Source organism: Gobio gobio (genome assembly GCF_949357685.1).
Source record: "Gobio gobio genome assembly, chromosome: 21".
Taxonomy (NCBI): Eukaryota; Metazoa; Chordata; class Actinopteri; order Cypriniformes; family Gobionidae; genus Gobio; species Gobio gobio.
Genome location: NC_137117.1, coordinates 3,700,587 through 3,725,379, shown reverse-complemented (window position 1 = coordinate 3,725,379; position 24,793 = coordinate 3,700,587). Strand labels below are relative to the sequence as shown.

General features: G+C 42.0%; 1 protein-coding gene across 1 annotated transcript in view; it reads left to right on the top strand.

The window, feature by feature from the left end:
• Positions 1–16,452: 16,452 nt before the first annotated feature.
• LOC307117672 (E3 ubiquitin-protein ligase TRIM39-like) overlaps positions 16,453–24,793 on the top strand; it is a 41,500-nt gene continuing 33,159 nt past the window's right edge. Inside the window, exon 1 of the mRNA XM_079802663.1 lies at positions 16,453–16,569. The gene's annotated coding sequence lies outside the window, so the exon portion shown is untranslated. The remainder of the gene's footprint in view (positions 16,570–24,793) is intronic.

Sequence of the window (24,793 nt, the reverse complement as noted above, 5' to 3'; positions counted from 1 at the left end):
TGCAGAGAACAAACGCTGGGCAGTCATCTTTACTTGCATGGTAACAAGAGCTGTGCATATCGAAGTTCTCGAGTCTCTGTCCTCCTCAAGCTTTGTTAATTCATTAAGGAGATTCACAGCGGTCCGTGGTCCTGTCCGCCTGTTTCGTTCTGACCAGGGAACGAACTTCATTGGGGCATGCAAGGAACTTCAGATCAAATCTGATGATCAGGAACTAAATGCTTACCTTCACAATCAAAGCTGCACCTGGACCTTTAATCCCCCCCACTCTTCCCATATGGGTGGAGTGTGGGAGCGTATGATAGGTATTGCCCGTAGGATACTGGATGCACTGTTGTTGCAGACAAACACTGCCCACCTGTCTCATGAAGTTTTGGTCACACTCATGGCTGAAGTTATGGCCATTATGAACGCTAGACCCCTTGTTCCTGTGTCATCCGACCCAGACATGCCCACAGTGCTCACACCTGCCATGCTGCTAACACAGAAAGTCGACCCAGTGCTGCCACCAGCGGGAGAGTATGACCTTAAAGACCTTTACAGCAAGCAGTGGAAGCAAGTGCAGGCGTTAGCCGACTCATTCTGGAAACGCTGGCGTCAAGAATACCTGGTGTTACTCCAACCGAGGAGAAAGTGGCACGTGGACAAGCCAAACCTGAGCGAAGGAGATGTTGTGCTGCTCAAGGATGCTCAGGTCAAGCGGAATGAATGGCCCGTCGGAGTGGTGGTGAACGCCATTCCCAGCAAAGATTCTAAAGTTCGCAAAGTGGATGTGAGGGTGGGCAGACGAGACACTCAGCGGGTGTATTCTAGACCAGTCTCAGAAGTTATTCTACTTGTAAAAAGGGAATAGTGTTATAATACATTATAACAAGCGGGGAGTGTTATGTTCTGTTGTTTATCTGGGCAAAGAGAGACCTCTTGTGGCGATTCCTAACCTAGCATGTTGTTTACATTTTACTAGCAGTCTCGCGTCAGTTCAGTGTCTCTCGGTGAATTAAGCGGCCTCATTTTTCTCTCTTGATTTAATTTGGTCAGAAAACACGTTTGTCTGTAAGTACGAAGTCATATAGTTATCTCATCATCTAGCACTAAGAATAATAGTATGATATCCTTTGTTAGTTCTGAATGTGCATTTTGATCGCATATGCTAAACCCTAGCTTCGTAATGTAAATTCCCATAGAAGTTAGCATTAAGCTAGCGCATTTATTTTTATGTTTATCAGATTAAATTGCAATATTATTCATAAACAACTTCTGTATTTGAATGGAATACTGAAATGTATTGTTCTTTGCAGTTTTACAGTGCTTCCTGAGTAAAGTTTGGAAAGGATAAACAAGCTTCATTCTTTGTCTTGGGGAAACTGTTAACTATCTGCCGAGCTGATGTAAAAGGCTAGACTGTGCCACACACACACAGAAGCGGGGGCAGAACACTAACTTTAAAAAACAAACAATAACCCATATAGATAAATTATAATAATTGTATAATATTAAGCATTTACTTAATATACATTGTAACATTAGGCTACTTTACTCTAGCACAGTAGTCAGTTAAGCAATTAATTAATATCTTATATTAATATGTATGTAGCCTAGGCTACATCTAAAGGTAAGTCTGCTTTAAAAAAAAATATTACACTTCGACATGTACAGAATGTGCGCGTTAAGAAACACTTTCAAATGTGTCTTCTTAACATGTTAAAACTGTGCGTGAAGCGGAAAACAGGGCGTGTTGAAGGTTGAAACGATCATAAGTCACGCGTTTCGTATAAAGAGATTTGGCCCCGGGCGCGTTCCATATCAGAGCCCTAGTCCAATGGGGTGCGAGGTCGAGGTCATGGCCATGACGCGTAGAAGACGAGCTTTAAACTATTTTTTTATGTTTTTTGCTGCTTTCCTTTTTCGTGATCAACAATGACAGGACACCGTCTTCAACTCAATCTCTGCATGGACGCGACGAACTTTTTGGACTCATTTTCAGGAGGCTGTCTTCGTCTTCATAACTCTGAGGCAAACTGCAGTCGCTATGAACCACAACATGGGTAATGTAACGTTACGATATAAAGAATATGCTTTTATTCAGCTGTATAAGGAAATGGATGCGTTAATAGATCCGAGCTTAAAACTGCACATTTTGTTTACACAGACTATCCTCGCCTCATAACGAAGCCGTGAGCTCTTATCTGCTTGGAGCGATTTCCGCGAGTCCAGATTTAACCGCTGATCAAGACGACATTGTGTGTAAGTAACTTCTAATGTGTTTCTCATTCCTTGTTTAATTTTACCGTGACTGTTTTTATTAATACCAGTCTCATGTAATTGTTTTCCAGCTGCCTGTAAGACGTATTATGAATCGACACGCTGGAGCTTCAGATACAAACAACCTGAAACTGCGAAGTTTAGCTCGGAGTCGATCAAGAAGAAAAAGGGTAAGATTTATTATATTAGATCCGTTTTTTGTCAATGTGAGTATTTTTCAGGTTGCTTATTGTCTTTATGGATTGTATTACAGTTGCTGGAAGCGAGAGTGTGCTGGATGAGGTGGACGTTTGGAAGTCCGCGACCATTGAACTCATGTTTGACGAGGAAGACGGCTTTGTTGACGGGGTGTCTGGATGGATTGTGCGGCCACCGCGCTCTCGCAGCCTGGAGCTCGACGAACTTTACATTACATTACGAGACATTACTGCTGCACTGTACATAGTTGTGTGTTTAACAATAAAGCTCTTTCTTTGAGTAAACCGCTGTGTTTTATAAATTAAGCCCTTTCTTTGAATGAACAGCTGTATGCTTATCAATGAAGCCCCTTGTTTGAATAAACGGCACGGTCCGTATAATTTGCCCATATATTCCTTGATGGTATGAATACTTCATAGCACAATAACATTAATATGAAACAAATTATTACAACATAAATTATATATTTATTATTATTATTGGGGTTTACATTTATAATGAGCCAGGGGGACCAATAATGATTGGTTTGCAGTGATCTGCCAACCAATCACGAGGGATTTTTCTTTTTTAAATGTAGTGGCTTCAGCCAATAGTGAGTGAGTAAATTCAAGTCTGGCCGTTGACTCTCTGGTTTCGCTGCTATTCATATGCAAATTAGAGGCGTCGCACCTCCGCGCGGTCTCTCAGCGGGGGGCTCTCCACCTACGTCATGGTTCGTTTACGACAATTTGTGGCACAGACGAACGCGACGTTCGCTGCTTCTAAATTGTCGAAAACTGCCGAAAATTAGGGAGATTTCCAGGAGTATACAGGCGTTTATGGGGTCGAAAATCCCACTTTTCATGCAGTGTTAGCGCTAGCTAGACAACAGTCTCAGAACATCTCAGAGCTAGAGAAACAGAACAAAGAACTCTGTGCTAGAGTAGCATCTTTGACTAAGAAATTGAACCACAATAAAGCTGCAGAGAAAACTGATTTCACGAGTTCACACGTACATCCAATTAAATGGAGTAAAGATTATGCGTATTTGGCGTGCTGTCCGGGGGAGGGCTCCGGGCTCGGAATTTGGCCCGAACCTAGAGTATACCCCCGTGATGAAGATAGTCTAGAACTAGACTGTATTTTATTATGGATTGTGTTGACGTCTAATGAGTTTATTAAATCAAAGTGAGGAGATGGGGTGGTGGAGGGATGCTAAAAATAAAAACGGTCAACGAAAGAAGGTAAATATGCTGTATATATACACACACCTCTTATCGTTGATTAAATCGATTGGCTTGATATGCTCCACATGTGTTTAATTAGGTTTAATTATCTGAGGGTGCTCCTCTTGGGTTTGATTAGGTTACATTATCTGGCGTGCTCCATTGTTTAGATAGGTTTAATTATCTGGACGTGCTCCTCCCGAAATTAGTTACTAAAACTTCACGTGAATGAAGTTAGTCAGCCTGATAAAGTTTATCCTGACTTGCAAGCTTTCTTTGAAACAGATGTAGCCATTCAATCAGTATCTGATGTGCCTGTTGATTCAGTGAAAGTATGTGGCGCTAGGAGAAGGTCACAGGGAATTGAGGGAATTGAAAGTATTCCTGCTAATTCTGTTGTCCAAGTTCAAACTGCCAAATTGCTAGGACCTAGAGACATCGAAAGATTATCCCAGAGCTTGCCCTCAGCACGTCCACATTTTTCTGAATTTAGAAGGACGTTGTTATGCAAAATGCGTCTCTACGACATGTCGTTAACAGAAGTCACACAGCTAATGTCACAGATTCTAACTGAATCTGAATTCAAAAGTTTTGAGTCTGCTGTTACTTCTGAACTACAACATGCCAGTGAAGGCGATTTGAGAGAAGGTGTTTTGAAAATTCTAAAGAATATCATGGAGCCCAAAATAGACTGGTCCAGAATCACTAACTGTGTGCAAAGGAAAGAAAAAACTGTGAGTGAATTCACTGAAAGATTTTGTCAGTCAGCTGTAACTTATAGTGGGATAGTTGATGATTCTGAATGTGTGCTAGATGACCAGGGAGTTTTTGTTCGCGTCTGGTCAGATGGTCTTTTAGCCGAGTACAGAAAAGCATTGCCATTCCTTGATCTAACTTGGTCTAACAAAACCCTCAGAAGTAACCTAGAAAGGTTAGCTATATGGGAAAGGGATGCTGATGTTAAGGCAAAAGTGAGAGTAGCAGCAGCTACGTTTATCACAAGGAATTCAGACAATAGATTGCCTAAGAAAAAAGGCAAATGCCACTACTGTGGAAAATTAGGACATTGGGAGAAAGAGTGTAGGAAGAAGTTGCGAGATAGTAAAATAAATATTTAATAGTTCTGTTCCTTCTCAGCCCGCCTACAACCCTGAATAGTTCAGCCAGGATACAGTGGAATTTTAGGACAGCTTACTCAGGCTCTTCTAAGAGCACAAAAAGAACAGGCAAAAAACTGATTGTGGGGGCTGTGAGTAGCTACCTTTCCCCAGTAATCCATCAAAATGACCAAAGAATTTTTGTGAAAGGTAGCATACAAGAGAACGAGATTTAATTTTTGCTTGATACAGGTGCAGAAATTACCGTAATTCCTACAAAATTGGCTAAAGATTTAAACATTCCGTACAAGAAAACTGAACTTTGTTTAACTGGTGTAATAGGTGAAGATTCAGGAAATGGATCTATTACACAGGATCGAGCAGCTTTTGTCAGAGCTATACCTCTGCCTAATACAATTAAAACTCTCAGATCATTTTTAGGAACAGCAGGTTACTGTAGACCTTGGATTGAAGACTATGCCTCAATTGCACAGCCTCTCTATGACTTGTTGAAAGGCCAAGTTAAAGATTCTGATTAGAGTTGAGCCGGATACTCGGCTGAAACGAGATGAGCTATGTCAAATTTTAATTTTATTAGGATGGAATAAAAATCCTCATTGGGTAGCTGACTGTGTCTGCGTTCTGTGATAGGCTAGTCACAGCGCCCCTCCCTTACACATACAGATTTACTGTGTCCCGCTCTTCTCACTCACACACACAGAACACTGAGAAGAGAACAGCTCTCTTTCTCTCTCTGTCTCTCCCTCAGTCACTCAGGTTCGCGGGTCTTTCCCGTTAACGTTTAGGGTTTCTTCAGCTTCAGGTTTGTTTTTATTTCGTTTTTTTTGAAGTACTTACTTATTAACCAGTAGAGTTCTGGTAAACGTGGGGTTTGTTCAGACGTGGTGCTGAATGCGACTAGCGTTGCGTCTCTGCCTGTCGGAGATTTTTTTTTCTTTTTTTAACGTCTGCTGACAAACCAGTTTTTTGACTTAACGCAAAAAAATAAAGTAAGTAAGTTAGTGGTATAAAAACTATAGGCTATTACAAATTAATTAGCTACACACACTCTCTCTCTCTGCCGGTCAACAGAGTTTTTTTAACCGTCTGCTGGCTCTAACCAGTTTTTTTACTTCACGCACTGAGTGTCTGACACTTTCTTGCTGTATTTCATAAAAAAATAAAGGAATTAGTGGTATAAAACTATCATATTACAAATTAATTAGCTACACACTCTCTCTCTCTCTCTCTCTCTCTCTCTCTCTCTCTGTCTCTCTCTTACTCACTCACACACACACACACACACCTGGTGTGGAAATAAAAAAGAACCAAAAAAAAATCACTGATCATAAAAAAATTAAAACTTAAAAAAAGAAAGTTATGTTTAGATGAAAACTCTTGTTCATAACATTTTTCTTAATAATTGCAACCGCATGTGTTGTATTAATTGTTGCAAAACTTGTTCTGTATATAGTTTGTTTGTTATTGTGATCAAAACCATTGATCTGAAGCTCAATGCTGATGCTGTCATGTAAATAGTTTTCTAATCAGCAATAAATATAACAATTTCTGATCAACCCATAGCAATTGCATGATTAAAAATAACATACTGGTTAAAGCCCCGCCCATTTCAAGACAAACCACTTCCAGGTTAGGCCCCGCCCAGTCCGAGTACAGATACAGATACAGATAATTCATATGGTTAACAGATACAGATACAGATAATGCTGTACTCGCTCATCCCTAATTCTGATACTGTTTGTATGGAAGAATTTCAGCTCAAAGCTTTCAATGATTTGAAGAGAGCACTATGTCAAGCACCAGCATTAGGAATTGCCCAATCTGATAGGCCTTTTGTGCTTTATGTACATGAACACTTAGGCTTCATGACTGCATGTCTAATGCAAGATCGTGGGGGCAGTTTACGCCCAACTCATTACTATTCTGGTAAACTTGACATAGTCACTCAAGGGATGGGCCCTTGTCTTAGAGCAGTGCAGGCAGTTCATCTAGCCCTTCAGGCTTCATCAGGAATGGTGTAAGGACAGACAATAAATGTAAGATGCCCTCACGAAGTGTCCGCACTAATGAATCAAGCAAAAGTCATTGTGTCACCTCCTCTCGTTGGGGAAATTGGTTTACGACCCTCACATCCCCTCGCATTGTTTTACAGCGTGCACCAGTCACAAACCCATTCTCATGTATGATGTCTGCAATGACTGAAGTTTTGTTAGAGGATGAAATGACTCATGATTGTGTTATGCTTACATACGCAGCAATGAATGAAACAGCAGAAACTCCCATTGAAAAGGCAGAATTGGAGTTGTTTGATGATGGTTCAGCTCAAGTGATTGAAGGTAACATTACAGCAGCTGCAGTGTTGCGTCAGGGAAGGAAAACCTGGAGTCATGTGTCACACTGTAAAGTTGTTCCCCCACCAACAGGGATAGGATAGGACACGGAACAGTGAGGAGCCCAGGAAAGAACCGAATGCAATAAGCTTCGGGGGCCAACCCTGCGGTGAAGACTTCCTTATAGGCCTTTCCCCATCCACTAGTCCATCCTTTCCTCACTGTTTTTTTAAGGTGTCGCATGAATTAAGAAATAGGGAAAGAAGGAACAACAAAAGCAGAATCAGATTGAACAGAGGATCCAACCCTAATGTTTGCTGTCTTTTAGAACAAATACTGCTCTGTTGTCGTTTGTTTTTCGTTCTTAATCTTTGCAGATACCACTTGATGGCTGTCCCCAGACCCATATGCACAGACTTCCTCACCTGCGTATGAAGCTACAACCTCTGAAGGACAACTAGACCCAGTACTGAGTCAACTGTCAAGAAGAAGAAAAAAATAAATAAATACACAACACAGAGAATCACCTTCGGGAACTTCAGTCATTCATCAACATGATCAAGATTGCTTTGCTACTACTCATCATGGACATCGCACAAACTGTAGACTCCAGAAACAACATATTCTTAGAGCTGATGAATATGTCAAGAAACACCTTGTTTGCTGGAAAGAACGTTTGCATGCCACACCTGCCTTCAGTAGGAGCAGGAATCCCATGGGTGGCACATGATGGGAGGAACGTCTGTATATAACATCCTGCTCAGCCAATTCAATGGGAGGTGCACCCTGGTTGCTACATATTTCAGCTCCTACCACCAACAAAGAAGATGGCTGCATTCAAGGACTCCCTTATGCACAGACATGATGGTCAAGTACTCTTGAACAAAATCCAACAAGACATTCTTGATCTTTCAGCAAAATTACCCAAAACCTGTATTTTCCCGGCCAGTTCCTGTTCTCTTCATTGTAAGTAAAATGAGCACCATTTGTCTTTAATGGCTCTTGGAGCCCTTGAGTGATTGGATTAGCATCTATGAATTTGAATGACACTGTTATGCTGATTGAATCTGGACAGGTGACACAGTTATGTAGGGTGTGTCCTTTTACCTATACAACATTTGCATTGTATTGTTCAGAGTGTCTCCTCCCCTGCTGTATAATCCCTCCCCCTAAAATGTAGATAAAATACAATGTATAACTCCTTATTAACTTCCTATTTGGAACCTCAGCGGAAAGACAGCACGTTTTTCTCAATAAAGGATCCTGCTGAAAAACCTATCCAAGTTCTCCTGTTCTCTACTTCAAGAAACAACAGAAGTTCACAACAATACTTAAAGTACATTTAAAATCAGGTACTTTTTACTTAAGTAGGGTTGTCATTGTGGTACTTCTACTTTGACTAAAGTAAATATATCTCTGGGTATTTGTACTTTTACTTAAGTACTGACATTCACTACTTCCTCCACCACTGCTTAACGGGCATTGACGCCTTGATGTAGCGACGTACGAGCACTGTTGTTCACTTAGCATTATTCAATGCCCGCACTACATGCATCGTTCGACCCACAGGTTTTTCACTGCTTACCAGCCATCACCTACTGGTATTCCTTGTATTTGGTCAAATAACAGACCTACGAATAAACGTCTACGTCTACATCAATAAACTACTATTGTCCACCATGGTCGCTTGTTTACATAAATAGGACAAACTTCAATAACAACACAATTGAAAAATTGTGCATTGCAAAATCACTTTGCTCTCCTCAACTGTCACTTAATCTCGGATAAGGGTCCAAATGTAAATGAACTAACTACAGACAACAACCTGGATATGTTATTTCTTACTGAAACATGGCAAACACAGAATGACTTCGTACATCTTAACCTGCTGACACCGAAAAGGGGCGGTCTTGCGGTCATCTACAGTAACTGTTTTTCTATCACTCAGCTGGATTTTCACAATCCTAAATCCTTTGAGTACATGGTTCTGAAAGTTGGCTCAAGCTGTCCTCTTATAATTATTCTAATTTATAGGCCACCCAAGCAACAAACTGATTTTTTCTCTGAACTTTGTGAACTATTAACTTTAGTTTGTGCTGCATCATCCCCGGTTATCTTACTTGGTGACTTTAACATTCATGTTGATACTGTCTGCTCTAACAGCACTAAATTAATGGCTGTATTGGACTGCTTCAATCTTATCCAGAATGTTAATTTCTCAACTCACACTCATGGTCATAGACTTGACTTAGTTTGTACGTCTGGTATGAATAACATCTCCATCAGCAGTCAAGCTATCCCTATCTCTGATCATAAGCTTATTACTTTTGACTTTACGTTATTGTGTAACCCCCGCCTGTTCGAACCGCCCCACTCCAAGCGGGACTCGAACCCGGGTCCACCAGCATGAGAGTCAAACGCTCTAATAATGAGGCTAAAGGCTGCAACCTCTAGTCAGTCGCTAGAGCATCTCTTGAGATCAGAGGAGTGAGGTTTACTCGCACAAAAGGGCTGTAACGATTTGACCAAAAATAAAAATCTTGATTAATTGAACATTTTACCTCGATTACGATAAATGAACGATTATTTTGAAGTTCTTCTTCTTCTTTATTATTTTTTTAAAGGTGGGATATTTTTTTCTAATGAAAAAGTGAATTTCTTTGTGATTTTAAAATACTTGAAGGAATCGGTTCACTTTCAGCAGTTATTGTCTATGGGGCAGATTTTTGTTTGTTGTACATCAGATACAGATAAATTAGCGCACAGGACTACATTACATTTATCTGAATGCATTAATGAGAGAGTGATTGTGTGTGAATTAGTCATACCGTCTCTATTAATTACGAAGCTGTGGTTTGTACTTTACTTCAAAAGTATTAAAATAACGGTTGAGTTTCTAAGCTACTTTAGTGATACATCACAGGGCAGCGTTGACAATGAGTTTCTTCGCTCCTCTCTGCGCGTGATCTTCACGTGATGTGCGAGCTTCTGTCTGCTACATAATTTATGTTGAACTAATGCCTGATATATTGTGACACGAACAAATACACATCTTATGGTCTAAAACTCGCTTCAATGTTCAAACTGGCAGGCCTTAAAACATACAAAATGACAAAGCTTTGTGAGGACGCAAGTGAAAGAGGTCTGCCTTGTCAGAGACGCGACACGGCTCGGCTCTGTGTCACAGAAAAAAGCTCATGAGCACTGAACGGAGAAGTTTTCCGTATTGTTGTTCTTGAATAGTGCACAATCACTTTAATGTTCAAACTGGCAAGCCTTTAAACGCATTTAATTGACAAACTTCATGAGGACGCAAGTGAAAGTGATCTGGCTCCGGGGGTTGCGTGCGCCGTCTCTGTGTGTGTGTATCAGTGCATATTAGAACGGCTATTAACTTACATGTATAAACTGTGTAAAACATGCAATTACCATAGAAATTCTGAGCATCTATAAACAAAGATAACTGCTCCTGCATGGCTGCATCTTTCTGTGTGCCTACAAACTGCACTTGATGTGACGGACGGGGTAGAGTCACGTGACTAAAACCGAAATAACCGACATGGGAAAATTACGTTGGTTAGAGGTTCTAAATTTTGGTTTCGATTACTTTTCGATGAATCGTCCAGCCCTATCGCACAGCAACTACTAGCTGGCCTCCGTTACAATTGCATTCTACTAATTGTACTACTAATACCACCATTTCTTATCGCAAAATTAATGCTATCAATGTAACTGCTTTTGCTGCTTCCTCTACTCTTCCTGATGTTTTCAATTTTACCTGTCCATCTGTGATATCTGACCTATATTGCTCTGTTATTTCTGATGTTTTAGATGAGCATGCTCCAAAAATGCTTCGCAGTATAACCAAACTTTGTTCTTACGCTTGCCCTTATGATTGCACTCTATTTCCTGCAAAACATTCAAAATTCTGCTGCCGAATATTAACACACAAACGATCTGCTCATATTACCCCGATTTTATTTAACCTCCATTGGACTACTTACAAAATTCTTCTGTTTGCCTTTTAATCAGTCAATGGTATCACTCCTCCTTACCTCTCTTATCTACTGTCTCCTTATGTTCTATCTCGATCTCTTCGATCTTCTGGTTGTGAACTTCTTACTGTACCCAGATTTTGTTTGTCATCAATGGGCGGAAGGTCTTTTTCCGTCATTGCATCTAAACTATGGAACTCTTTACCACTGGCACTAAGGACTGTAACCTCACTCTCTGTATTTAAATCACAACTCAAAACCTACTTGTTCACCCAATACTATCAGTCATAATGTACCAGCTGTTTTTGTTTTTCTCTCAATATTTATTTTCTGTGTTCTACTTCATTTTGATTTTGTTTACTTAATAATTATGTGCTGTACCCCTGTTTTAAGTTCGTAAATGTACTATGATTTGCAACTGCATCTCATATCTATTTCTGGACTGGGCAAATGTCTACCGTCCATTTAAATGATTAATTAACTATATGGAATGGCTGTTTATTATTATGTGAATCGATTGTCTATTCTGTTACTGCTTGTAAAGCGTCCTTGAGCTTGGGAAGGCGCTATATAAATTAAACATATATTATAACAGATAATGTTTGCAATGCATGAATACTTGCCAAGAGAGATATTTTGAAATACTGTAATTCTGTGTATATGTTTATATCGGCTTTGTGCAAACGCATCGCATCTGTCAGTCAGTGCCCACTGAGTGCCAAAAAGACTGAGCGTCAGCATTGGATTTGCAGTTATCATTTTGTCAATATGTTGAGTTAGGATAAAATCATACCCTATATACTGTATTGTTAAATATTGTATTGATTACTCAATGAAATATTTACCATCGTATATTCTGGATAATCTGTTTTTTAAACAAAAAACTTTAAACAAAAACTATACAAGTTTTAGGGCTGGACGATTAGGGTTGGGTATAGTTTGTTTTTTTTTCGATTCCGGTGCCAAACCGATACTTTTAAAACGGTTCCGGTGCCTAAACGGTGCCTGAACCGATACTTTTTTTTTTTTTAAAGGCCACCAAACGAGGTGGATGACATTAAATGGCTTTTTATTTATTTATTTATTTATTATTTAAATTGAACCATTTATTAAAAGTTCAATGTATACTTTAATGTATGAATATAAATAAATACAAAACACAATTTACTTATTTACAAATTATAATTGACATATTTACAAATTCACAGTAAAACCTAAGCCACCCAACTACAACAAGCCTAATACAACTCTAAACAGTTACAGTAATAACAGCAGTCGTCTGTATTCTTGCTCTGCTACAAACCAGCTTCGAGCTTCAGCTTTATTTTGAAATATGATCATATTCTCTGGCTAAATATTTTAGAACACATCGCCTTAATGTTTCCATGGCGACGCGTCATGTTTCTCACATGACACAGCAGCCGCAATAGCGCTGACAGCTCAGCTGTATCGGGTTTATTTCGTTTTTTCTTTTTATTCAAAATATTCACAAACTTCTTAACTGTGTCACGAACTATCTGATGTTCAAATGCGTGAGTGAATGTGTGTTAGTTGATCTATAAAGCGCAATGGGCGGCGCCATGTTAGTTTGCGCCTCAGAATCGGATCTGTCGGATTTACAACACTTGAGTTCATTCTCGTCTCACGAAATACATGAAAGTAAGTGACCAGTGAACTGGAAGAAGAATAGAGTAAACTATATAGTTACTATATAATGTGCATTTATCTGATGTGAATAAAACACGTAACGTTAGTCAAATTATAACCGTCTGAAAGGATTGTCATTGCCGCTTTCATAGACATCAGTGTGTGTTTTTTGCTAGTACTTATGAACATTTAAATGTCTGAAACCTGAAATAAACATGATGTCGTTGAAAACACTGAATAGTTGTCATGAGTTGTGATGTGTCCAGCGCTGAGCGTCTGTCTCTGGCTCGGTGCAGCCAAAGCATGCGAAAGCACGTTTGAATTTTGGCACCGAAATGAGGAACCGAAATCTGCGTTCTGATTCGGTCCGGTACATACCGGTTATATAAGTACCGGTGCCATATTGGAACCGGATTTCGGTACCCAACCCTATGGACGATATACACTATATTGCCAAAAGTTTTGGGACGTCTGCCTTTACATGTACATGAACTATAATGCCATCCCATTCTTTCTCCGTAGGGTTTAATATGGAGTCAGCCCACCCTTTGCAGCTCTAACAGCTTCAGCTCTTCTGAGAAGGCTTTCCACAAGGTCTAGGAGTGTGTTTATGGGAATTCTTGACCATTCTCCTAGAAGTGCATTTGTGAGGTCAGGCACTGATGTTGGGCGAGAAGGCCTGGCTCTCAGTCTCCGCTCTAATTCATCCCAAAGCTGTTCTATCGGGTTGAGGTCAGGACTCTGTGCAGGCCGGTCAAGTTCCTCCACACCAAACTCGCTCATCCATGTCTTTATGGAGCGACGCTTTGTGCACTGGAGCGTAGTCATGTTGGGACAGGAAGGGCCCGTCCCCAAACTGTTCCCACAAAGTTGGGAGCATGAAATTGTCCAAAATGTCTTGGTGAAGCATTAAGAGTTCCTTTCACTGGAACTAAAGGGCAAAGCTCAACCCCTGAAAAACAACCCTACACCATAATCCCCCTTCACCAAACTTTACACAATGCAGTCATTAGAACTGTGACTTGCTTAATAATGTGTAATAACCTCTTTATGTAGGGTTTCAGACCTGGCAAACTATTTTAAAAAACCTGACTGAGATTGATTGCTAAAAAGATATGGACAGATAAATCAACTCTTTCTTTGTACTCATTGAACTCATTTATTGTACTGAATTCCTACTGATATTATATATTTAATATATATATAACTTGCATAAACATATTTTTTGATAATGCACAACTGCATGACATTTTACATAATTTAATATTATATGGTCAAATCTGACATATGCTACATTTCCAAACTTTCCAGTGTTTCTATTGTTATTTTGTAAAGAAATCTCTGAAGCCATGTCTCTCTTTTCCAGCTGTTAAAACTGAATTACTTGTGGAATTTTTAGGTCTTTGGTTTATTTTGTAATATAAATTATATTGTAATATAAATAGTTTGCTAATTATTATGCAAATACACATTGGGAAATTATTAATAATGATTAATATCTGCTCACAAAAACATTACAACAGAAAGAATATGAATAAAACATAAACCGTCGCAAGCTTCTCCACATCACTGACAGACAGAAAGACAATATCAACTCTCTGGAAGCTGTTCACTCTTTAAATATCATATTTAATGCAGTACAATCTATGTTTCTGAATTAATCTAAAGTGCATGAACACGTCACAGCTGAAATTAAACTGCTGTTAAACACTGAAAGTCTTACCCATACGGGATCTTCCTGACGCTCTGCATTCCCAATCCCTCTATACGGAACAAAACGTTCCTCAACACTTGTGACAGCGGGTTCAGGAACGGGATCTTGACTGTCAACTCTTTCCCCAGCACAGCGTCCTCTAGAGGCTGAAACAGCACAAACACAATCAATGATGGAGAGTTTCTTTATGATGAACTGAATCCAAATACGACGCCTTTAGATGTTTCACCAGGTTGAGCATCAACACTAAACGCAATGGATTCTCACACGTGACACGTAACCGAACGCATTATATGCTCTGACCTGAACCCCACTGAACATTTCTGGGCTGAATCTGAATCAGGCGTCATCATCAAGTGATTTTTAAGAAGTGCAACTACTAACTCAGACATTCTGGGCCACAATTATCAGAGAAAAGTCAGTTTAATAGTCAAACTCACTCACTCTCTTGTGGTTTGAGGTGGACAGGAATCCGGTCCTTCTTCACGGTGTCTTTCATCGCTCAGGTGTAGTTCATGACCAGCTCCTCATACAGCAGACTGGCCGTGCGCTGCTTTGAGCTCTTGTTCTTCAGGACGATGGAGAGTTTGGCGTCTCCACCGATACGAGGTCCTGCCCCGTCCATGACGATCTCAACGCTCACGTCGCTGGACGACGGATACAGAGTCGGCTTGGAGCCGAAGCGGGCGGCCATTTTAGGACAGTATTAAATGCAGTTCACAACCCTGACAGTGCGAATACTGTCATTTTATATCGATAGACATTAAATACACATCAAAAGATTAATAGTCTACATTCTTCTCATTTGAATACGGTTTCTCTCTAGTGTGAATATTTATATGCATTTCAAGGTTTCCTCTTTGTGAGAAACTCCTCCCACACTGAGGGCATTAGTACGGTTTGTGATGTTAATACCTTTCTGAATGAAACTCTTTCCACGTTGATGGCCTTTGAAAGACTTTTCTTCAGTTCTGAGATCATGAGGTTTCTGACGCTGATGTTTCTCCTCCACTTCGCTCAGTTTTTCACATCCATCGAGTCTAAAAATGACCACAGTAAATTGTCAAAAATCAATTATATTGTGGAAAATGTAAAGCAAAGGGAAATGGAAGGGAACCAGAAACTGAAGTATTTGTTTTTACACGCTTAAGGTCAATTATGTCATGTTTATACGATCAAATATAGTAGAAAACTGCTTGTCAAGACCAAGAATCATCATTATTAGTGTCACTGCCCACAAAAGAGACTAATCCAGATTCACTAATGAATTCAGAGTTACTGACCTCAATCTGTTGAGAGATTAATAATGTGTTTTGTCTTAATAAAACAAGAAAAAAATGGCAGAATAGTCTCAATTGCAGCCCTTAATAATGAATCTAAAAGCCAGTTTTTACAAGAGTTTTACACAGATGAGGGGAAAAAAGTGACTTTAAAAGCAACTCGAGTGATTTGAAAGCATCAGTTAATGACATAGCAGACAAATGTCATGAAAAGGTAAAAACATTAAAGGAAGAAACACAGCTGAAGGATGAAATCCTCATGGCTGTGTTGTTCCTCAGCTGTGGTTTCTCTCTTCATCTTCATCATCTGCTGTTCTCCAGTCTGAACCCAGAGACTCTGTGCAGGTTTGATCGGTGGATCCATGACTGTCACACACACTCTCCTGAGCGTCAGTGTCACAGAGTAAAGTGAGTCCTGTGTGTCTCTGGATCTCTGACGATCTTAAACTACTCAATAGTGCATTAGCGCCGCCACTGGCAGTGGAGAAACACAACACCTTCATCTCTGGAGGATCAGGGCTCAGGTCTCGCTTTCTCCTCAAGTCAGTCCACACTGAGACTCACACACCGTCCAGAGCAAATACAACATTGAGGAACTAATCACAACTACACACATATTCTAACAGTTTCTTACACTGTTTTCATCAGGGATGAATCAGGAACTGCTTCATATTCATGATTATGGGCGGAGCTCTATGACATCACTGCATGTGTGTGAAGAATTCAGTGAAAGTGAAACTGAACAGATGAACCTGAAGCTTCTTCACAACAACATTCAGAAACTCTGAAATCAACGATCAGATCTGATATTCACTCACAGGTAAGCGATGGGAATGCAAGTTCACTAGTTTAATGTCATGATGCAATATAAGAATGTTTGTCAAATTAAAGTCTGTCTTCATGTCACATATCAGAAACAGGACGTGGGTGAACTGCAGACAGAATAAACAAAGTTCAGAGAAAATCATAACTCAAACAGAAATGACACTTGGTGTTAATTTAGTAATTGTGTTGTCTTTTATAAAAGATCTTATGATGGTATTAAAATGTTGTTGTAAAAACCTGTTACATTTGCTGTTCTGTGGCTCCCAGAGACATTGTTAAAATAATCCATGTGACTACAGTGGTTCAACCTTAATTTCATGTTCTTCTTACTGATACAAAATATTTGTAAAACTCTGCATACTAGTCTTTTTACCACTTTGTGCGTATGAAGGGAAAACGTTATACTATATAAGACCGAATATTCAGACCGGTCACCCGTCAGTGATTACTCACCAGTGTTGCCAACTCTCGCGAGACAAATAAGCAGCTTCAAAAACAAGCCCAAAACAAGCCCAATATTATTATATTATTTATTATCATCAATATTATTTATAATAAATTATTTTTTATCAATAAATGAGCCTGCAACATATTAAACTGAAACCTCTCGGAGTGTGAAAAGCAAAGACAGAAGTGATTTTACATAAATCATCAAATTGCAATAAAGGGCACAAAATATCCTCCGATCAGCTGTGGACAGAAGAGGTTTGGAGATGGAAAAAGAGAAAAAGTGGCGAAGGCCAATTATGGTAACCCATAGTCGGAATTAGTGCACATATATTAGTAAGTAGTGAACACACACACTGCAAACCTTGAAAAAGAAAAGCCCTGCATCTCAATGTGCACACTATCTGCCCTAAATAGTATTGAAAATTACTAATGTCACACTATTTAGGATGGATAGTATGCACATTGGGACACAGGCAAGCACTAAGGGAGCGCTGCAATATAGCCACATATTTATAATAAAATAAATTCGAACCATGCCTACTGTTATTATTAGTAGACTTGTATTTTTTAAAATAGCCTGTAATTTTAAATACATTACAAAAATATATTTTTTAATTAAATTAGGTGCCTCTCCTCCCTGTTTCCTTTCCATCTCTGTACATCTCTGCTGGTGGCATTGTTTGTAAAAATGTATACGTCTATTTAAGTCTACTAACTATCATTACGTGCATTTATAACGTCGCACGCCTGCATGTGGAACGAGATTTTTCTTTAGTGAAGGGGAGAAGGAGGCAGGATATATGAGGACGGATTACTACAGCACTTGTATCGTTGCACTGAATGGCTATTAGCTGTGAGAAGACAGTGTCAGTCAATGTATTGGAAAAAACAGCGACCATAAATGTAAAGAAACGAAGTTGCTTATTATATTTTCCTAACAAGCAACGACATTTTTTAAAATAAGCCCAAAAAACCGCAACCCGCGACTCGTGATTTTTTTAACGTGACTTGCCAAAAAAGAAGCCCAAAGTCGCGTGTTATACACTGACTTGGCAACTATGTTACTCACCCTCATGTTGTTCCAAACCCGTAAGACCCAAATTAAGATATTTCTGATGAAATCCGAGAGCACTCTGACCCCTCCATAGACAGCAATTTAATGAACACTTTCAAGGCCCAGAAAGGAAGTAAAAAAATTGTTAAAATAGTCCATGTGACTCCAGTGGTTCAACTGTAATTTTATGAAGCAACGAGAATACTTTTTGTGCTCAAAAAAAACAAACAAAAATAATGATTTTATTCAACAATCTCTTCCCGTCTATTCTTGCCGCTACATAAAATTATGAATTATTATCCTAGCTCTCGGATTTCATCAAAAATATCTTCATTTGTGTTCTGAGGATGGAACGTTTATGCGGGTTTGGAACGACATGAGGTTGAGGAATTTATGCGGTTTTTTTTTTTACATTCAGCGGTAGAAAATTTTTGAAAACAGCTTGAATATTCGATTTCTACACGTGGGCGGGAATTATACGTCCCTTTCTGTTGATTGGTCAGCCGAAGATCAAAATATTCCGTCATCAGTTCTTCCTCAGTTCCACACAGCAGAATAATAGTCCTCCACCGCTATAGCTGTACGGATTCGTAATGCGACTACCAGTGCTTGAAATGGAAAAAATAAAGTGCCAGCACTCACCAGAGGGGGCGTGGCTTTGTTGGGGGCGTGGTTATGGGGGATTGTTTAGTCAATAATTCAAGAAGGTCCATATTTTAAAGCTCTTTCTAACTTGTACTCAGCCTTAAATCTAACATACAGTTCTTGTAATTGTTTAACTATAGCATTTGTTGCAATAAGGGTTTATTTACAAAGACGGCTCCTCATTACCATGCAGGCCAATGTTCACTTTTTTTTTCTTTTTTCTAATCAAATAGCAACACAGTTAGAAACTATAGCTACCACATGCCACAGGTGTATTATACATCTTTAGTGAAAAATCTATTCCCTTAACTGATTATCTATTATAAATTCTACAACTAGTTAAAATTTAACACAATAAATACAACAGAACGTGATAAACTCTAGTAAATGTGGTCATCATGAGTTTAAAAAGCTTGCAGGATGATGCTTCCCCTCTTCTCATCAGTCATTTTAGAGGCTGTTTCAACTCATGTTGGATTTTCTCCATAGTGTTTTACTACATTCTCAATAGAGTTCAAATGGGACGCACATTTTATCATCAGCGTCGCATAGGCTTGTGCAAATCTTTGTTTATACTTAACACATCTGATCGAGCACGAGGGTTCACGCAGAGAAAATTACGTCATCACGTAGTGGGCGGTCGTGCGCTTTGAGAGAGACCCCATTTCGCTTGCCGTTGTGCCAAACGGACGAGGCACATGTGCAGTCAGCGGGCGCTCACGCTGGGGAGCCAGGCGAAAGTCATGGGCGTCGGAACCATTGTATGTTGGTGGGACAAGATCCTTTTTTACGATCAATGATATTGGACCCACTCACTTTTATCGTCTCTAATCAGAGGTGGGTAGAGTAGCCAAAATCTGTACTCAAGTAAAAGTACAAGTACTTACGGAAATATTTACTCAAGTAAAAGTAACAATCGTAATATTTACTTGAGTAAGAGTAAAAAAGTATTCGATGAGAAAACTACTCAAGTAGTTAGTTCTGCCAGAAAGACTCGGGAGAATTAATGCTGTAACAATAAAATTTATTTAGGAGCTCAGCAAGCAATCAAGTTCTTTGGCGTAGGCCCCATTCGTAATTCGCATTCCGAGGGTACGGAATCTGCGCATCCTGCCTGAAGACGAAGGTAAGGATCCTTCGCCCCCCGCGAAGTAAGGAAGGGGGCCATCTGGTGGTGATGTGGTAGATGGAGGAAGAGAACATCCTGAAGTCTTTGGGGTAGAGGGGAGAGCTCATCTGGTGGTTGAGGATGATAGGAGGGCCCGATTGGTGGTGTAGGGTGGGATGGAGGAAAGGTCCCATCTTGGTGGTGGTGGGGAGGATGGTGGTGCTGAAGCGTCAGTATCTGCGAACTCAGACACGAGTAATTACTACCTTTATATGCTACAGGAAAGGATATGATTGGATAGACAAGCAGGTAATTAGTGACGTGACGATTGAGTCTTCCTGGCAGAACTTGCGCTGGCTTCATTTCTGCCAGAAAGACTCGGGAGAATTAATGCTGTAACAATAACATTTATTTAGGAGCTCAGCAAGCAATCAAGTTCTTTGGCGTAGGCCCCATTCGTAATTCGCATTCCGAGGGTACGGAATCTGCGCATCCTGCCTGAAGACGAAGGCAGGGGCGCAGCTCACCCCCAAAGATAGGTGGAGGAGGATCCACCGGGAACGGGGCCCACCCCCAAAGAACGGTTTATGAAGTATACTCACGGGTCCTGAATCTTGAAGTTCCTAATGGAGAGAGAAGAGAAAAATAGATTTTAGACCATGTAATATTTTGGGTTAAGATGCGAAACCACCGGCCATCTTTAATTTCTAACGCGAGATTCGCAACTACCATGACATACGGACATAAGGGCCACGGTCATCTGTTAATAGGACGCGTTAGCCACAGGCCATCTTTTGATAGGGCACATGGGTCACAGACCATCTTTTGATAGGGCACATGGGTCACAGACCATCTTTTGATAGGGCACATGGGTCACAGACCATCTTTTGATAGGGCACATGGGTCACAGACCATCTTTTGATAGGCCACATGGGTCACAGACCATCTTTTGATAGGGCACATGGGTCACAGACCATCTTTTGATAGGGAACATGGGTCACAGACCATCTTTTGATAGGCCACATGGGTCACATACCATCTTTTGATAGGGCACATGGGTCACAGACCATCTTTTGATAGGCCACATGGGTCACAGACCATATTTTGATAGGGCACATGGGTCACAGACCATCTTTTGATAGGGAACATGGGTCACAGACCATCTTTTGATAGGGAACATGGGTCACAGACCATCTTTTGATTGGGCACATGGGTCACAGACCATCTTTTGATAGGGCACATGGTTCTCAGACCATCTTTTGATAGCACATGGTTCACAGACCATCTTTTGATAGGGAACATGGGTCACAGACCATCTTTTGATAGGTAACATGGGTCACAGACCATCTTTTGATAGGGCACATGGTTCTCATACCATCTTTTGATAGCACATGGTTCACAGACCATCTTTTGATAGGGAACATGGGTCACAGACCATCTTTTGATAGGGAACATGGGTCACAGACCATCTTTTGATTGGGCACATGGGTCACAGACCATCTTTTGATAGGACGCATGGTTCACAGACCATCTTTGATAGGACGCATGGTCGCTGACCATCTTTAGATAGGACACATGGCTACAGGCCATCTTTTGATATAGTAGAAGACCACGCTATCATAACATACTGCCGAATTGGCAGTAACACCACCACCAGTAGTTAAATAAGGATTTACCTTGACCATTACTGGAGAGCTTGCTGAGCTTCGAGGATTATTTTTGAATCAGGTCTTATATAAGACTCGAATGCAGAAGAACGCCATCTCCCCAGTAGCTTGAATGCTGGCCTGGAAATTCCGCGTTCGTAGCTGTAGGAAAGTCCGTTACGAAGAGAAGGAGGTAGACTGCAGCTTTTAAGGTCAGTATAAAAGTGAGTCTGAACCAGGCCTTAGAGAGAGGTGCTCCATTAGATAAATAAATAGAGGGGAGTGGTCGGAAGTCTTAGGACGAACGTGAAGATATTTAACCATGGAAGTGAGGGACAGATTATTCTTCATCTTAGAATTTGTTAATGTGATACCAGGACCTTTAGAGTCATGCTAGAATGCTTAAGGAAAAGAGTAAAGAAATTGAGTGAGAAGTGAAGATCAGAATAGAAAAGAGAGTAGGATCAAACTGATTACTTTCTAAAGTGGATTCCCTGGACACATGAAGCCGAAAAGGGCTGATAAAACACGGCTTCTAGCAGAATATCTGTGTAAGTGGAAGAGCAACCTTAACGATTTAAGTGTTAGGAGTTAAATTAAAAGCTTTGAAATTACCTGATACTTGTTAAACAAGTAGGTAATCGTCTCGGTTACGTATTTAACCCTCGTTCCCTGAGGAGGGAACGGAGACGTACGTTAGTGACTAACGAATGGGGGTTTCGCTTAGAAGCCAATCATCTTCGAGTATTCAACAGTGCCCAATGGCAGTGCCAATGCCATGGGCATGCGGAATTTGCATGCGTAACTCCGCCCCACCTCGTGGGTATATAAGGAAGTACGCTGGCAACATCGCATTATGTTACTGCTGCAGGAGCCAAGACTGAACTCCGCGTTCCAGGCAGCACAGCTGACGTGGCAAAGGAAACGTACGTCTCCGTTCCCTCCTCAGGGAACGAGGGTTACATACGTAACCGAGACGTTCCCTTTCGTTCAGTCACTACGACGTACGTTAGTGACTAACGAATGGGGGTTCCAATACAACAACGCCACTCAACTGTCATCCAGTGCCCTGCGTAAGTGTGAGTACCCTGTCGTAAGACTAGTACGGACGAAGGACTCCCACTTATCACAGGATTACCAAGGTACACTGGGAAGCATATCCCAGTGAGGGAATGCCAAGATGCCTACCGTAGGGAGGGCTTAAGAACACACATATGACCCGCTAAGGGCTGCATATGGAAGATCTCAAGGGTACCAGCCGAAGGTGGATTTTTAACCCTAGGGGCGGCAGGGACTTGCCAAGGGAAAGACACCTGCTCGCTGAGGAGGCTTACGGTGGAAATACTCGTGTGGGGGTCGCCGGAGGGGAACCATGCACACGGAGCACCTGGCCGGACATGAGGGTCTGGGCTCGAAGGGGCAGACTGAACTGATGTCGGCGTAAGCAGTGCTGGAGGAGCTCAGGGCTCTCGGGGAGCTCACCTGAGGAAAATATCGCACGTATCCAGTTCGTGGAGTGGAATGGCGAGCAAGCGAAGACACCTGAGCCTGGCCCATTACCGGCCACCCGTAGGGGCGAGTACATAGTCGGACACTGGCTCCACTCGGAGATTGTAGAATCTGGCGAATGTGTTGGGTGTCGCCCAGCCTGCAGCTCTGCAGATGTCTGTTAGCGAGGCGCCATGCGCTAGAGCCCAAGAGGAGGCCACACTCCGGGTGGAGTGTGCCCTCACACCAAGGGGACATGGTCGGTCTTGCTGCTGGTAAGCTAAAACAATGGTGTCCACTATCCAGTGAGACAACCTCTGCTTTGAGAGAGCACTTCCCTTCCGCTCTCCACCATAACAGACAAAGAGCTGGTCTGAGGTCCTGAAACACTGCGTCATGTCTACGTAAGCGCGGAGAGCCTGGGTCTGCCTCCTCCAAAGGAAGTGCTTGCAAGTTCACCACCTGGTCTCGGAACGGAGTGGTGGGAACCTTGGGCACATATCCGGGCCGGGGTCTCAGGATCACGTGAGAGTTAGCCGGCCCGAACTCAAGGCACGCTTCGTCAACCGAAAATGCTTGCAGGTCCCCGACCCTCTTAAGCGAGGCCAATGCGGTCAGCAGAGCCGTCTTCATAGACAAGAACTTAATCTCAGCCGACCGCAAAGGCTCAAAGGGAGGCCTCTGCAGAGCACTTAAGACTACTGAGAGGTCCCAAGAGGGAACGAGAGGAGAGCGAGGAGGATTCAGTCTCCTCGCCCCCCTCAGGAACCTGATGATCAGGTCGTGCTGACTTACCTTTTTGTCCCCCAGGAGATTGTGGTAGGCAGATATTGCGGCCACATATACTTTAAGGGTGGAGGGAGACAGCCTTCGCTCCACCCCCTCCTGGAGAAACGATAGCACGGACCCGATCGGGCATTTCCAGGGGTCTTCTTGGCGGGAAGAGCACCATGTGACGAAGAGGTTCCACTTCAACGCGTAGAGACGTCGCGTAGACTCAGCTCTAGCGGAAGTGATGGTAGCGACCACCGCAGGTGGAAGGCTACTCAAACCTGCCGCGTCCCGTCCAGAAGCTACACGTGGAGCTTCCAGAGCGCTGGACGCGGGTGCCAAAAGGTGCCCCGTCTCTGAGTGAGGAGGTCCGGTCTCAGAGGAATAGGCCAGGGAGGGGCTGTCGCAAGGAGTAAGAGTTCTGGGAACCAGGTCTGGCCGTGCCAATACGGGGCGACCAACATGACCTGCTCCTTGTCCTCCCTGATCTTGCACAGTACCCGTGCAAGAAGGCTCACTGGGGGAAACGCATACTTGCGTAGCCCTGACGGCCAGCTGTGCGCCAGTGCATCCGTGCCAAGGGTGCCCTTGGTCAGGGAATAATACAGGGAGCAATGGGAAGAGTCCTGGGAGGCAAACAGATCTACCTGTGCGTCGCCGAACCGTTCCCATATCAGCTGGACCGTCTGGGGGTGGAGTCTCCACTCTCCGGGGAGAGGCGGAATCCGTGAGAGCTCGTCGGCTGCACGGTTCAGGTCTCCCGGGATGTGGACAGCACGAAGGGACCTCAGGCGCTTCTGACTCCACAAAACGAGATGGCGGGCGAGTTGAGACATACGGCGGGAGCGTAGACCGCCCTGGTGGTTGATGTACGCTACTACGGCCGTGTTGTCTGTCCTGACTAGTACATGTTGACCCCTCAGCAACGCTCGGAAGCGGTGCAGGGCGAACCGTACTGCCAGTAACTCGAGGCAATTGACATGCAGAAGGCGCTGGGGTCCTGTCCAGGAGCCCGCGGCTGCTTGTCCATTGCACATGGCACCCCAGCCCGTGGATG